Here is a 12,369-nt window from a genome sequence, read left to right as displayed (position 1 = left end):
ACACATTTCAACCCGCATTGTAGCCTACTTACTCACCGACCGTAGTGTTTACTCTGTGGGACGGTGGGCTCTCTGTGTTGTTTATTCCTCTGCAGGGAGAGAGATGCACAAGCCACTTATGTTGGTTCTGCATCATTATGTTGTTTGTGCAGAACAGGCGTACGTTCTGCACTTTGAGCACAGCGGGTGTTTAGAAGCCCTCAGTCAGAGAGCTAATGTCAATCACTCTGTGAGGCTTTTCACCACAGAGAAACACATAAATAACCTAGACTACGGCAATTCAAGTATACAAGATACAAAATCCACAGCGGAAACTGAAAGGGATGGATGAATACTTAATCCATGATGACTTTCTCTTACTGAGGTCATTCGGCAGACTATGAGTGTTGGCAACAGAAGGTCTGATGCCCTTGAGATAGGTTACACAGTGACAGGATACTTTTGTGGACCAAGACTTTCTATAAAGCACCACCATTTTCAATGACAGCATTCAGCGCCATCCATTATATCAAAACCTTCCCTTTACACTATGCCAACAACCTTTTGTACGTGCCTGTATTCATGAGGGGCAGACATTCCATTAATTGACTGACCTCCAGACAGAAAGAACGAAATGTGCCCTTTTCTTGGCCACTTTTCAACAGTGGTCGTCACCAGTTTCCAGTTTTCGGTTTCCAGTTCACCCCCAAATGGCCGTTGAGGTTGGGGGGGTGAGATTTTCACAATTTTCTTCCACGTTCTATTTCAAAGCATGTGTAACTATGGGGTTGGTATATCAGGTGAAGCCTGCTGGTGGTCAATGGTGTGCCAGGTCTTATTGTGAAGTGCATTGATTTCTAAACGCGTTTTGCATAACTTTATTTAAGTTAACTGAGAGTTTCTTGAGGTGCTTCTCTGCATATGGGACTTGGATGTAGGACCTAACCCAAAGGACACACGTTTTGCTGTCAAGACACTTCAATGAGGAAACTTTTGCTTGCTAATACACGGTGATACTAGCCTGGCTAACGCCAGACCTCATCTCAATCTACATTGAGTTGAGGTCTGGGAACCACACATTAATTTTCTCGTATTTGAGGCGTGGTTTACGATTGCCCGGAGCCGTTCATTGGGCGCTACGAATGTCTATCATATGAGTCTGTACGTAGTTCATAGCCAAGCGTATCAATTATACCAGATGACGTATGTAGAATGACAGAAATTCGATGAGGAAGAAGACGAGATGGGTGTGTCGAATAGATGTCGACATCGTCTTGCCGTTGTTGGGCAAAATAACCTGCTGAGCACATCACATGTACATTATAAATATAGCTAACTCCTACCCCAGCCTGATCAGCACATCACATGGCAGTCACCTTACAATAGTCAACTCTTAACGCCTGATGAGCACAACACATGGCAGTCACATTCAACTTTTAAACACATAACACACACATGATAACATAGTCAGGTCGAGGCCAGAGCTAAGGCCCCATTTCTCCGCCAGGCGAATGGTAAACACTCAGACAATGCACTGTTTCATCCTCAGAACGGGAGGGCCACAAACAGGAGACTCTTTGAGGCGCTCCCCCATCAGGAAGAACACGAGAAGATACACTAGGGCCTGAGAGCCAAGGTCACGCAAAGACACACAGAACCACATAAGTCTCAAACGCACACACCTCACCAAGAGGAAGATACAGCATAAGAGTGTGTCACAGAGAGATTCTAACACTTCTTCCCCTTCTTCTGAAGCAGACCTTCCACGGAGGCGAAGCTCTGGACGAACCATCAGCGCTGATTAGGGACTTAGACATATTCGATTTCTCACGCTTTATGACTCTGTATAACCGTTGCCACTTTACTTAATAAATCCAAGGTCCTCGTGCCGATAGACTTTATTACCTCTCCGTCTCATTTTATCTGATCCAGTAACTAGACAGACCGTTTTTCCCTTCAATTTGGTGACCCTCGACGTGATTTTTTCTGAATTGAACACGCAACTGGGAAACGAGAGACGGAGAGCGGCACGACCTCGGGACCCCGGAGCACCGGACCGGTTCCTGCAGTCTCACCTCGGGCCCAACAAAAGGTAGGCAGAACCTGTTGATAAATCCAAACTCTGCATAGTTATATAGGAACCACATTAGGAGGTGAGACTGTGAGAGCGGTTCGCCACGGGATATCTCGTGGGGACGAATAGAGTTGAATTCCAGCATTTCCCCATAAACCCGATTAACCCTGAACGCGTGACACATCGAATATCGGCTCGTTGCATGGTGAAAGAATACCGACGAGACCATAGGGCCTATAAGAATCGGTCATAGTGATACGAGACTACCGATGGCCAAGTAATGGATGTGTAATAAATACACCAGTGTATCAAGCGGGTTAAAGGCCCCACCAGTGTATCAAGCGGGTTAAAGGCCCCACCAGTGTATCAAGAGGGTTAAAGGCCCCACCTGTGTATCAAGCGGGTTAAAGGCCCCACCTGTGTATCAAGAGGGTTAAAGGCCCCACCTGTGTATCAAGCGGGTTAAAGGCCCCACCAGTGTATCAAGCGGGTTAAAGGCCCCACCAGTGTATCAAGCGGGTTAAAGGCCCCACCAGTGTATCAAGAGGGTTTGAGGCCCCACCAGTGTATCAAGCGGGTTAAAGGCCCCACCTGTGTATCAAGCGGGTTAAAGGCCCCACCTGTGTATCAAGAGGGTTAAAGGCCCCACCTGTGTATCAAGAGGGTTAAAGGCCCCACCTGTGTATCAAGAAGGTTAGAACCCTTCTCTTTGTTTGTGTATTAAATAAATAAACTAGGCTCGTTGCGTGGTGAAAGAACACCCTCGAGGCCTAAGGCTCGCCGCCCTTGATAAGTGAATCTGAGGTGCCTGAAGAAGCACAGCGATTTCTTGACCATATATTCATTGCATATGCGGGGACTGACAGACAGACACCTGAACTGACGCAGACTAGGGATAGCAGAGACCTCTCACCCCCACCTTCACGACCAGAGAGCAAGTGCGTGTGTATGGAGTCGAGAACGAGAGTCAGCGTGGGTGGAAGAATAGGAGAGCATGAGTGAAAGGGAGACTGTGTGAAAAAAGACTGTGTGCATCCCTGTGCGCGTACGCAAGAGTTTATATGTTTCTGTGTGTGTGTGTGTGTGTGTAAGAGGCCCAGAGAGAGAGTGACGAAGTGGCTGTGTGTGTGAGTGTAAGAGGCCCAGAGGCTGTGTGTGTGTGTGTAAGAGGCCCAGAGAGAGAGAAAGAAAGAGGACGAGCGTATTTGTGAGCCGGTTAAATATAGAAATAAATCAATTAATGATAACCCGGCTATGTGTGCAATGCTTGCTTGCTTTGCTATGCTCAACGCTATTTTGCCGTGTCTGATGTTTGTGTGTGCGTTTAGAGGAGACAGAGTGAGAAAGGTCTGTTTGGGTGTGTGTGTGTGTGTAGGTGTGTGTGAGAGGGAGCGAGAGAGATAGCAAGGAGAGCTAAAGTCGGAGGACGATCGAGAGGGACCATTTTCCCTCTAGACAGTTGGAGGTAGTGATAGAGTGCGTGTTTTTCTAACAATGAACGGTTGTTTCAGGACCACGAGAAGGGGCTCTGTATGGTTTTCAGGCCCAGAGTGTAATCCCCTTTCCCATATGTGTAGTCCTCCCATTTGAGGTCCCCGTCCACCATATTTGAAGTCCTCTACTCCACCTCATGTTGTAGTTCCCCTCCCTAGAATTGTATGGAAGTTAGAACCTGTGAGAGTGTTTTGGTTCGGCCTGACGAGGCCTGTACCAATTTCGGTGGTTAGCTTCGTAGTTTTGTGTACATAGAAATTTGGAAAGGTGGAGCAGTATTAAGTTATATATAATAAAGTGAAAAGTTATTTGTGAATGAAGGGACAGAAGGATCTTTTTGTGTGTGAGAGATAGTTATTAGGCCTTGTTCCATGATGGAGAGTTGAGGATGTTGCATTCCAGGCTTATCTGTTAACGGTCCTAGCTGCTGCTTGACCCTAAGGGGAGTGAGGAAGGGTGAGAGAGAGAGAACACATTTCCCCCCCCATTTGTCGACCTACACCATTCAGGCAGTACAGAGAGACACACTAACACACAGTACAGAGAAAGGAAATAGAGAGTGTGTTCAACTGAAAGCGTGTGGTGGCCATACGGCATAAATACCACATATCCAAGGAATGCAGGTAGAGCTCTGTTGAGTTTTCAGGCTTTGATAAATTTGTAGTTCCCTGTCTGCCATGTTTGAAGTTCTTTGTAGTCTCTGTCCATAGGTTTCACCTGAACAACCCCTCTGCTGGCCGAGAAAAGGAACTACCCATGGTTTCTCTCACACCCAGCCCCCAGAGCTCACTCGCTTTCAAGGCGTTATGGCCGCACCCAACGTGGGAGGGAGACACGCAGAGAGAGAGAGAAGCCACATTCCACCCTTATCTGTTGTCTTGCACCAAACAGCACCCCGTACTGAGGAGGGAGAGAGAGCGTGTTCTCCCGAAGGAGGGAGAGAGTCACAGGGAGACACGCAGCGGATATTCACATTATGGCTAATTTGTTTTTCTTTAAGTTTAGTTTTAGTTTTGTTTTTTATTCAGGATGATGAACATCCTGACACAGTTATCATTCAGGATGAAGAACATCGAAGTTCATGAGGAGGTTATAAGGACAATAACGTTGATACTTTAATAGGACAACAGTGATGCTAATCTAATGCAATTGGACTAAAGAAGGTGTTGCTATTAACTAAGTGATTCATATTATTTTCACACAGGAAAGAATAATTGAATAAATATGGATATGATTACAGAAGGAGAATAATAATAAAATAAAGTAATCTTGATAAACTGTACAAGTAGGACTACACCTATTAAAATATGGGGTGTATCTCTTTTGTCAAGGATGACAGGTGGATTGACGCCACATCTGCTGGGAAGGGATCCTACATGCTATGTTGTCAATTTGGATTCGGAAGTAGTGGGTTTACCTTTCAAATGCCACTACTGCTGCTGCAACACTTTAATAATTTTAACTCTGATAAATGACTTTTTGTTTTATAGTTTCCCTGAGGTGTATTCATTACGCACACGCTTGGCTGCATAGGGCAGATGGGGCTGAAGACTCTGTCTCCATCCCTCCACTTTGCGATCTATACCACCATATGGGTGGGGATTGATTGTATCCCAGGTATGGCATCCTGCAGCGAGCCAGTATGGAAGGCTGGTTAGCCAACGACGGGTAAGATCCCACCTTGACACCCGGGACGACCTAAGGCAGGCACAGTCACGATTACTTGGCAGAGTCGCTGTGGGCACTGGCTTACTTGATCATGAAGTCACGAGCTGCAACAATCATAGGAAGTGCCGGGTGGGGTGTAAGGTGGAGGAGGAACAGGAGTCAGACATGTCAGCTCTGGCAGCAGAGGTGGTCTTGGAACGGGGCATGTCGCGTTTTATTTTGTTTTATTTTACCTTTGTGGTATAGAAGCCCACTAACGCATGTACGTTTTTCGGTTTAGTGCATGACTTTGGAACAGCGTGGTTTCAGGCGGCTGATGGTAAACCCACCCATATTGGGCTTTGGTTTTGGACATACTGGTTTCGATTTCCCTTCCCAAAAGATTGGTTTTGTTTGCTGATGGTTAAGGTTAGACGTTTCGACGTTGGTTTCACCAACGGCGTTCTTAGATTTGCTTATCATTTAATGCGCATGGTTTTGACCATTGCGCAAGGGGGGAGGTATTGAGGAGAATTAAAATAATAATAATAATAATAATAATAATAATAATAATTAGAAAACAAGGTTTTTCTTCACCATACTTGCAAACAATGATTGACATCCAGCTAAATGAGTGTAAAAAAAATAAATAAATAAATAAATAAATAAATAAATAAAAAATAAATAAATAAAAATGAACAGTGTTCAACAGATGGGTAGAAGCAGTCCCATCAAAAGACCCAAGTGCGGCTACTGTAATCAAGTTTCGGACTAGAGAAGTCACGACAAGGTTTGGAATTCCGTCAGAAATAAGCTCAGACAAAACGTTTATTCAGAGAAGTGATTGAAGTGATTCAACATTTGCATGTCGAATAAAGACTAGTCTGTGTCTACAATCCTCAAACCACAAGGTATGGTGGAGAGAGGAATGGGACGCTTGAGACAAAGATTAACAAAGTTAAATTAGAGTACTAAATTAAAGGACTAATGCACTACGGTTTACACTAATGAGTTATCGCATGAAAACTAACAGAACGACGCATCTAACCCCGCATTAAATGCTTAAGGGTCGACCCATGCCTTCACTTAACATTCGAGGGTCCCAAAAGGGACTTCCATTAGAGTAATTAGAAATAGAATTAAGGAAAATATGTTTGAACATCTAACTGTTGTACATAAGTTTGTAATTCCAGCAAGAGAAACACAAAGTTCCAGGGTCGGAGGAGGAGCCAGATGCAGACACGACCGGAGCCGACGAACTACCCAAGAATGATGCAATCAAATTTCGGCAGGGTTTGAATCAGTCCTGTTTTGGTGGTCCACTATTAACAAAAATGTTGATTGGATAAATAATATATACTATAATCAGCAACGGTTTGTCAATTTTTCCACGGATAAGGTCAAGGGACTATATAGATATAGATATGCTATTGGCAGAGCAAGGAGGGGTGTGTGGGATGATAAGGACAACATGTTGTACTTTTATCCCAACAACACGGCCCCTGACGTGTCAGTGACAAGGGCCCTGGCCGGCCTTCGAGCTCTTTCCGTCCAGATGGCAGAGGACTCTGGGGTCGACAACCCCATGGAGAAATGGATGACTGACATGTTCGGCAAGTGGAAGGGCCTTCTCATGGCCGTCCTGTCATCCCTGGCTGGCTTTGTCGGGATTGTGGTCTGCTGCAGGTGAAGCTGCATCCCCTGCGCCCGCACCCTCTGCTCACGCCTCATCACCACGGCCCTCGAAAAGGAGAAACAACAGCCCCCTCCCTACTCCGAAGCGGCCCCCCTCATGCCCCTTCTGAATTGCCTGGACCTGCTTCCCCTGGACGACCAAATGGTGCCTGCAGACTTTGACTGTGAGTATGGCCTCCCTCGCCCTGCAACCCCTGACTTTGAGTACGAGCTCCCCTACACACTCCCAACCCCCGCCATCGACTGTGTCTCCGCCGAGCCGGACATCTACCCGTGAGTGCTAGTGGCCTCTCCAGGTGCACGGCCCCGGCGTCCTGTTTCCACCACCGTATGCTGAAACCCCACCACGACCCCCCCCCCCCCCCCCCCCGCCTGTGACGTGCTAGTAACCTCTCCAGGTGGGCTGCCCCATTCCCGCATTCCCGTCCCCGCCAACGGCACCGCCCCTTCCCACCTGATGCACCTGATGCACCCACGTCGCCCGGACCAGGGATCTGCGTTCCGGCACCAGGGGCTGCGGCCCGTTCCCTTAAGGCTTGAGGGCGCCCCTGGCTGTATTCGCTTCTGTACGCTTCACTGTTTTTAGCCGCTCCCATATCTATGCCCGCGTCTACGCAACCGACGCCGGGAACGCAAATGTTGTGTTTATATCGCTGTCCCACTAGATGGAGCTCGGGGATACACACGGGCGAGATTCCAGGGGCCTTGATTGCCCGTTTATCAGCTGAGGTCCTGAGCGCAGTTGAATAAAAGGGTCTAATGCTCAGGTGGCGCCTTGCGACCACCTGCCCGTGATGACGCTCAGGACTATTCCGTGGTTTCAGTTGTTCCCGTGCCCCGGGCCTACCCCGAATACCCCATGCGTGTGATTGCTTATTGTTACACGACCAGCTAACTCCTCCTCACATCCTTAGTGTGTGGTCATCTGGGGATGGGTTGAGGGGGATTGCCATTCGTTATCTACCTCATATCTTTCTATTATTATTACTATTATTTAGGGACACGTTTCATGGCTGCATTTCTTTCCTGTGATTGTTATTGTGTAGTATTTGTGTGATTGTTGCATTTTTGTTTATTGTTTACTGTTTGTTTTATTGTTGCATTTCGTTGTTATTATTAGGGTTTGGTGTTAGTTTTGTTGTTGGTTGTTGTTGTTTTTTGGTATCGTTTGATATTTGTTTTAGTATTGTTGTATGCTTGTATTTTTTTTTTTTTTTTTTTTTTTTTTTTTTTTTTCTCTTTTTTGTGTATTATCTGCGGCCAGTATTGTTGGTATTGTCTGTTCGCGATGTAAGGCCGGGGTGGATGCCACCCCCTAGGTGGGGTGTGTATGGCATACCCATGTCTGAAGCATGGGTGGCGTTTCTCCCACGTGGTTCCCCATACACCCGGTCCAGCGACTTATTTTAGTCCCATACTCATGGTTGTTTGTTTTTATGATTGTTTTGCCTTCTTTCTGTTACTTCTAAAAGTGTTATAATGATAGTCCCGCGCTGGAGTCCTATCCCTCGTATCCCTAATGAGTAAAAGTCGTCTTGCGACGACTTGAGGGGGATATGTTGGGCAAAATAACCTGCTGAGCACATCACATGTACATTATAAATATAGCTAACTCCTACCCCAGCCTGATCAGCACATCACATGGCAGTCACCTTACAATAGTCAACTCTTAACGCCTGATGAGCACAACACATGGCAGTCACATTCAACTTTTAAACACATAACACACACATGATAACATAGTCAGGTCGAGGCCAGAGCTAAGGCCCCATTTCTCCGCCAGGCGAATGGTAAACACTCAGACAATGCACTGTTTCATCCTCAGAACGGGAGGGCCACAAACAGGAGACTCTTTGAGGCGCTCCCCCATCAGGAAGAACACGAGAAGATACACTAGGGCCTGAGAGCCAAGGTCACGCAAAGACACACAGAACCACATAAGTCTCAAACGCACACACCTCACCAAGAGGAAGATACAGCATAAGAGTGTGTCACAGAGAGATTCTAACACTTCTTCCCCTTCTTCTGAAGCAGACCTTCCACGGAGGCGAAGCTCTGGACGAACCATCAGCGCTGATTAGGGACTTAGACATATTCGATTTCTCACGCTTTATGACTCTGTATAACCGTTGCCACTTTACTTAATAAATCCAAGGTCCTCGTGCCGATAGACTTTATTACCTCTCCGTCTCATTTTATCTGATCCAGTAACTAGACAGACCGTTTTTCCCTTCACCGTCTCTCCCCGTTTTGTGATTGGTTCCCTATCGCAGGCGAAATTCGGATCCATGGAATCCAGGCTGCCTCGCAGCGCGAAATGAAACAACGTAAGGCAGCATGGGTCAAGAAAGAGAGTCTAGTCTGGCAACGATTTATGATGACTATATGATCTGTAAGGTGACCTTGGGTGTCTTGAAAGGCGCCTCTAAATTAAATGTATTATTATTATTATTATTATTATTAGCTGCAGACATCCACCCACACGCTCCAGACATCCACCCACACGCACTTCCGCTGCAGACAGATACATCCACCCACACGCCGGAAATCGGATAATAAAAAATAAAAATCGGAAAATAAAATAAAAATCGGGCGTTACGTAATGTGTTTACATAAATGAACGGGCGTCAAGTAATGTGTTTACATAAATGAACGAAATAAATTAAGTTATAAAATCTGATAAACGCTTCCGGTTTTGGACAGAAGACCTGACACTCGCTGTTGACTTTAAGCTGGAGCTTATGGCTCTTCTCTTTCTGTAAATACACACACCTTATTCAGAATTCCCTCCGTGTTATACTGCAATCATCTCAATTTAATATTTGATAGGACACAAACTGATACTCGTATTGTAAAGCTGAAGGGCATCAGAGATTGAGGCTAATAATTATTTTAAATACTATGTATGAGTGGACAGGAATAGTTAGAACAATTCCCCTTTAGCTTCACCTTTTCTGACATATTTATATTAGGTCTAGCTGTGTTACATTCTGTTGTCTTAATATCATAAGGTTCGACTACATTCGAACATCATTTATCATGTTATTAGCACTTTTGCATTCCTAAATTCTTACTCTGAACCATCATTAATTTAATATCTGGCTCTAATTGTCTATAATATTGTCTTACCTTGTGCTGCTGGACCACCTTATTTGCCCATATTTAAATATGACAAACTCAAGTCTGTGTTTTAACTTAGCTCTGTGTGTTACCAAAGTGAATAAGTAAAGTCATACAAAAAATCTATACATTGTAAACGTTATAACACTTTATTAAGAACACTCAACAGATAACTGAACTCAGAACCTCAACACACACACACACACACACACACACACACACACACACACACACACACACACACACACACACACACACACACACACACACACACACACACACACACACACACACACACACACACAGCAATGTCACTGGCTGTCCACCCAGCGACCCAGAAACATGGCGTTGACCCGAAGATCCTCCTCAGCTGCCATGTTAAGGAAGACCTCCATGTCTTCCTGAAAATCAAATGTGAAGAGCAGGGGATACCTTTCTTCTTCATCAGTTGAAGAACGTATCCTTTCCAGGAGCTCCTGCTGTTCTTTTGCGTCCATATTCGGAAATGCGGGCTCGACCACCTTCCCCCTGAGCAAACCTGCATTCTGACGCAGCCAGGCAACTCCAGCCACAATGTTGTCAAGTGGCCCCTGTTTAATGGAAAATGAAATGCCACCAAGTTGGAAATGGAATCATTTTATATTCAATTATATTATTTTTGCAACCAGTTAGTTACTTAAACTAAGACTTGGAACTGTAAGGTTCTACACCCCGGACTGCAGACAAGCCCATCCAGATAATAACACATCAAATTAGACAACAACGGCACTGTGGTGGGAAACATAACTGGAGGGGGTAAGTCTGTCTACAGAGAGGAGGACCGGAAACTGTTGAACACTGAGTGAGTTGAACACCAGAATAATTTTGTCCTCTTTAAATACTTAAAATAATGAAAGACCATCACACCTAGGAGGATGGCACATTCTTTACAAAAGATTATTGTCATGACTGAATGGTGGAAGATTCAGGGAAATTATCATTGATCTTTGTGTCTAAGATCAATGTAGGCAAAAGATAGAGGAAAATAAGTCAGTGACTTATAAAAGTAAGCAGACAAACATTCATAAATATTGTCTACAGACATGTACACATACATTCTTATATTCTTTCTACACGCATACATATATCACCTTTAAATGTAATGGAATGTTTTATGTGGGATTCCAGGTGGCACTGAAGCTTTGTGTTTACGGTTGGTTTAAAAGTTGGGCATAGGGGGCAGTGGAAAAGTGTGCAGCAAGTTGTGCAGCGTTTGACTTCTGGCTTTGAATCATCCCTAAAAATCGAGTGATACATCTACAAAAGACAGAATTTTTTTTTACAATTTATGTTGTAATTGTAGAAAAAATTAAGATCAAAGACGATAAATTCTCACAGCACAGCAAACTATTTAAAGGCCGGTAATTCAGTAGTGGTTGTAGTCTATTATTGGCATATAAGTAATGATGAGATATATTTCTACCTCATACTGTACTTTACATCTGTTTCTCTCTGTCATTATATGTTTTATGAACTGTCTGAGCCCCAGCTCAGAATAGAATCTGAGACAGGATAGTAGGCTATTACATAACAGTAATTCATTAACTTTTATCCGTTTTAATACATTTTTCATCTCTTTTACCCCTTTTAACTGAACTAAGTGCTATGATCTCTTAGTTATAAACAGATTGTATGAACTAAACAGGCAGATCGAATATTTAACGATTGATTTTGTCTATTTAATAATATCACACTTCTCAGCCATCGCTGCGGAGATGAACAGCTGATAGGTGCAACTCTAGTTAAAGCGAAACGAGCTGCGTCAATTCAATTTGTGCTAATTATTTTATTACAACTTAACTCTGTTTTGGACTACAGATGACTGTCAAAAGTCCAAATCTTAAAATCGTTTACACTCGCAACACATCTACAAATCTGTAAAATCGGTTAATAAGACAGACTATAGGCTACACAACGTTTACAAAAAACATTTGCCTATCTTGCAAAAATGACACCTAGCTAGCGTTTGCCACCGTCATTGTGGATTAAAGGCCCACTATGCAACTTTTTTAGACAAAATTACATTAAGTATGCAGGTTGAGAGTTATGCTGATGGTTCTGCATCCATTTCTGGGTCGATTGGTGGGTGTGTCATTTACCCATGTCGCCTCTCCAGTGAAAAAGCGCACATGCAACTTGCTCTGTTCGGACCGACACAATCCGGATGTGACGCAGCGGAAGTATCCTCGAAAATGTAGTCAGATTGTAGTTTCGAAAATGTTTTACAGCACAGACACACACCCAAACATGGCACCGGCTAGATTGCGAAACAGCCAGTTGCGAGGCAATTGTTGCATTCATCATGGATCAATCGACTGATA

This window comes from Gadus chalcogrammus, chromosome 4, assembly GCF_026213295.1.
Source record: "Gadus chalcogrammus isolate NIFS_2021 chromosome 4, NIFS_Gcha_1.0, whole genome shotgun sequence".
Taxonomy (NCBI): Eukaryota; Metazoa; Chordata; class Actinopteri; order Gadiformes; family Gadidae; genus Gadus; species Gadus chalcogrammus.
Note: the sequence above shows the minus strand (reverse complement) of the source record.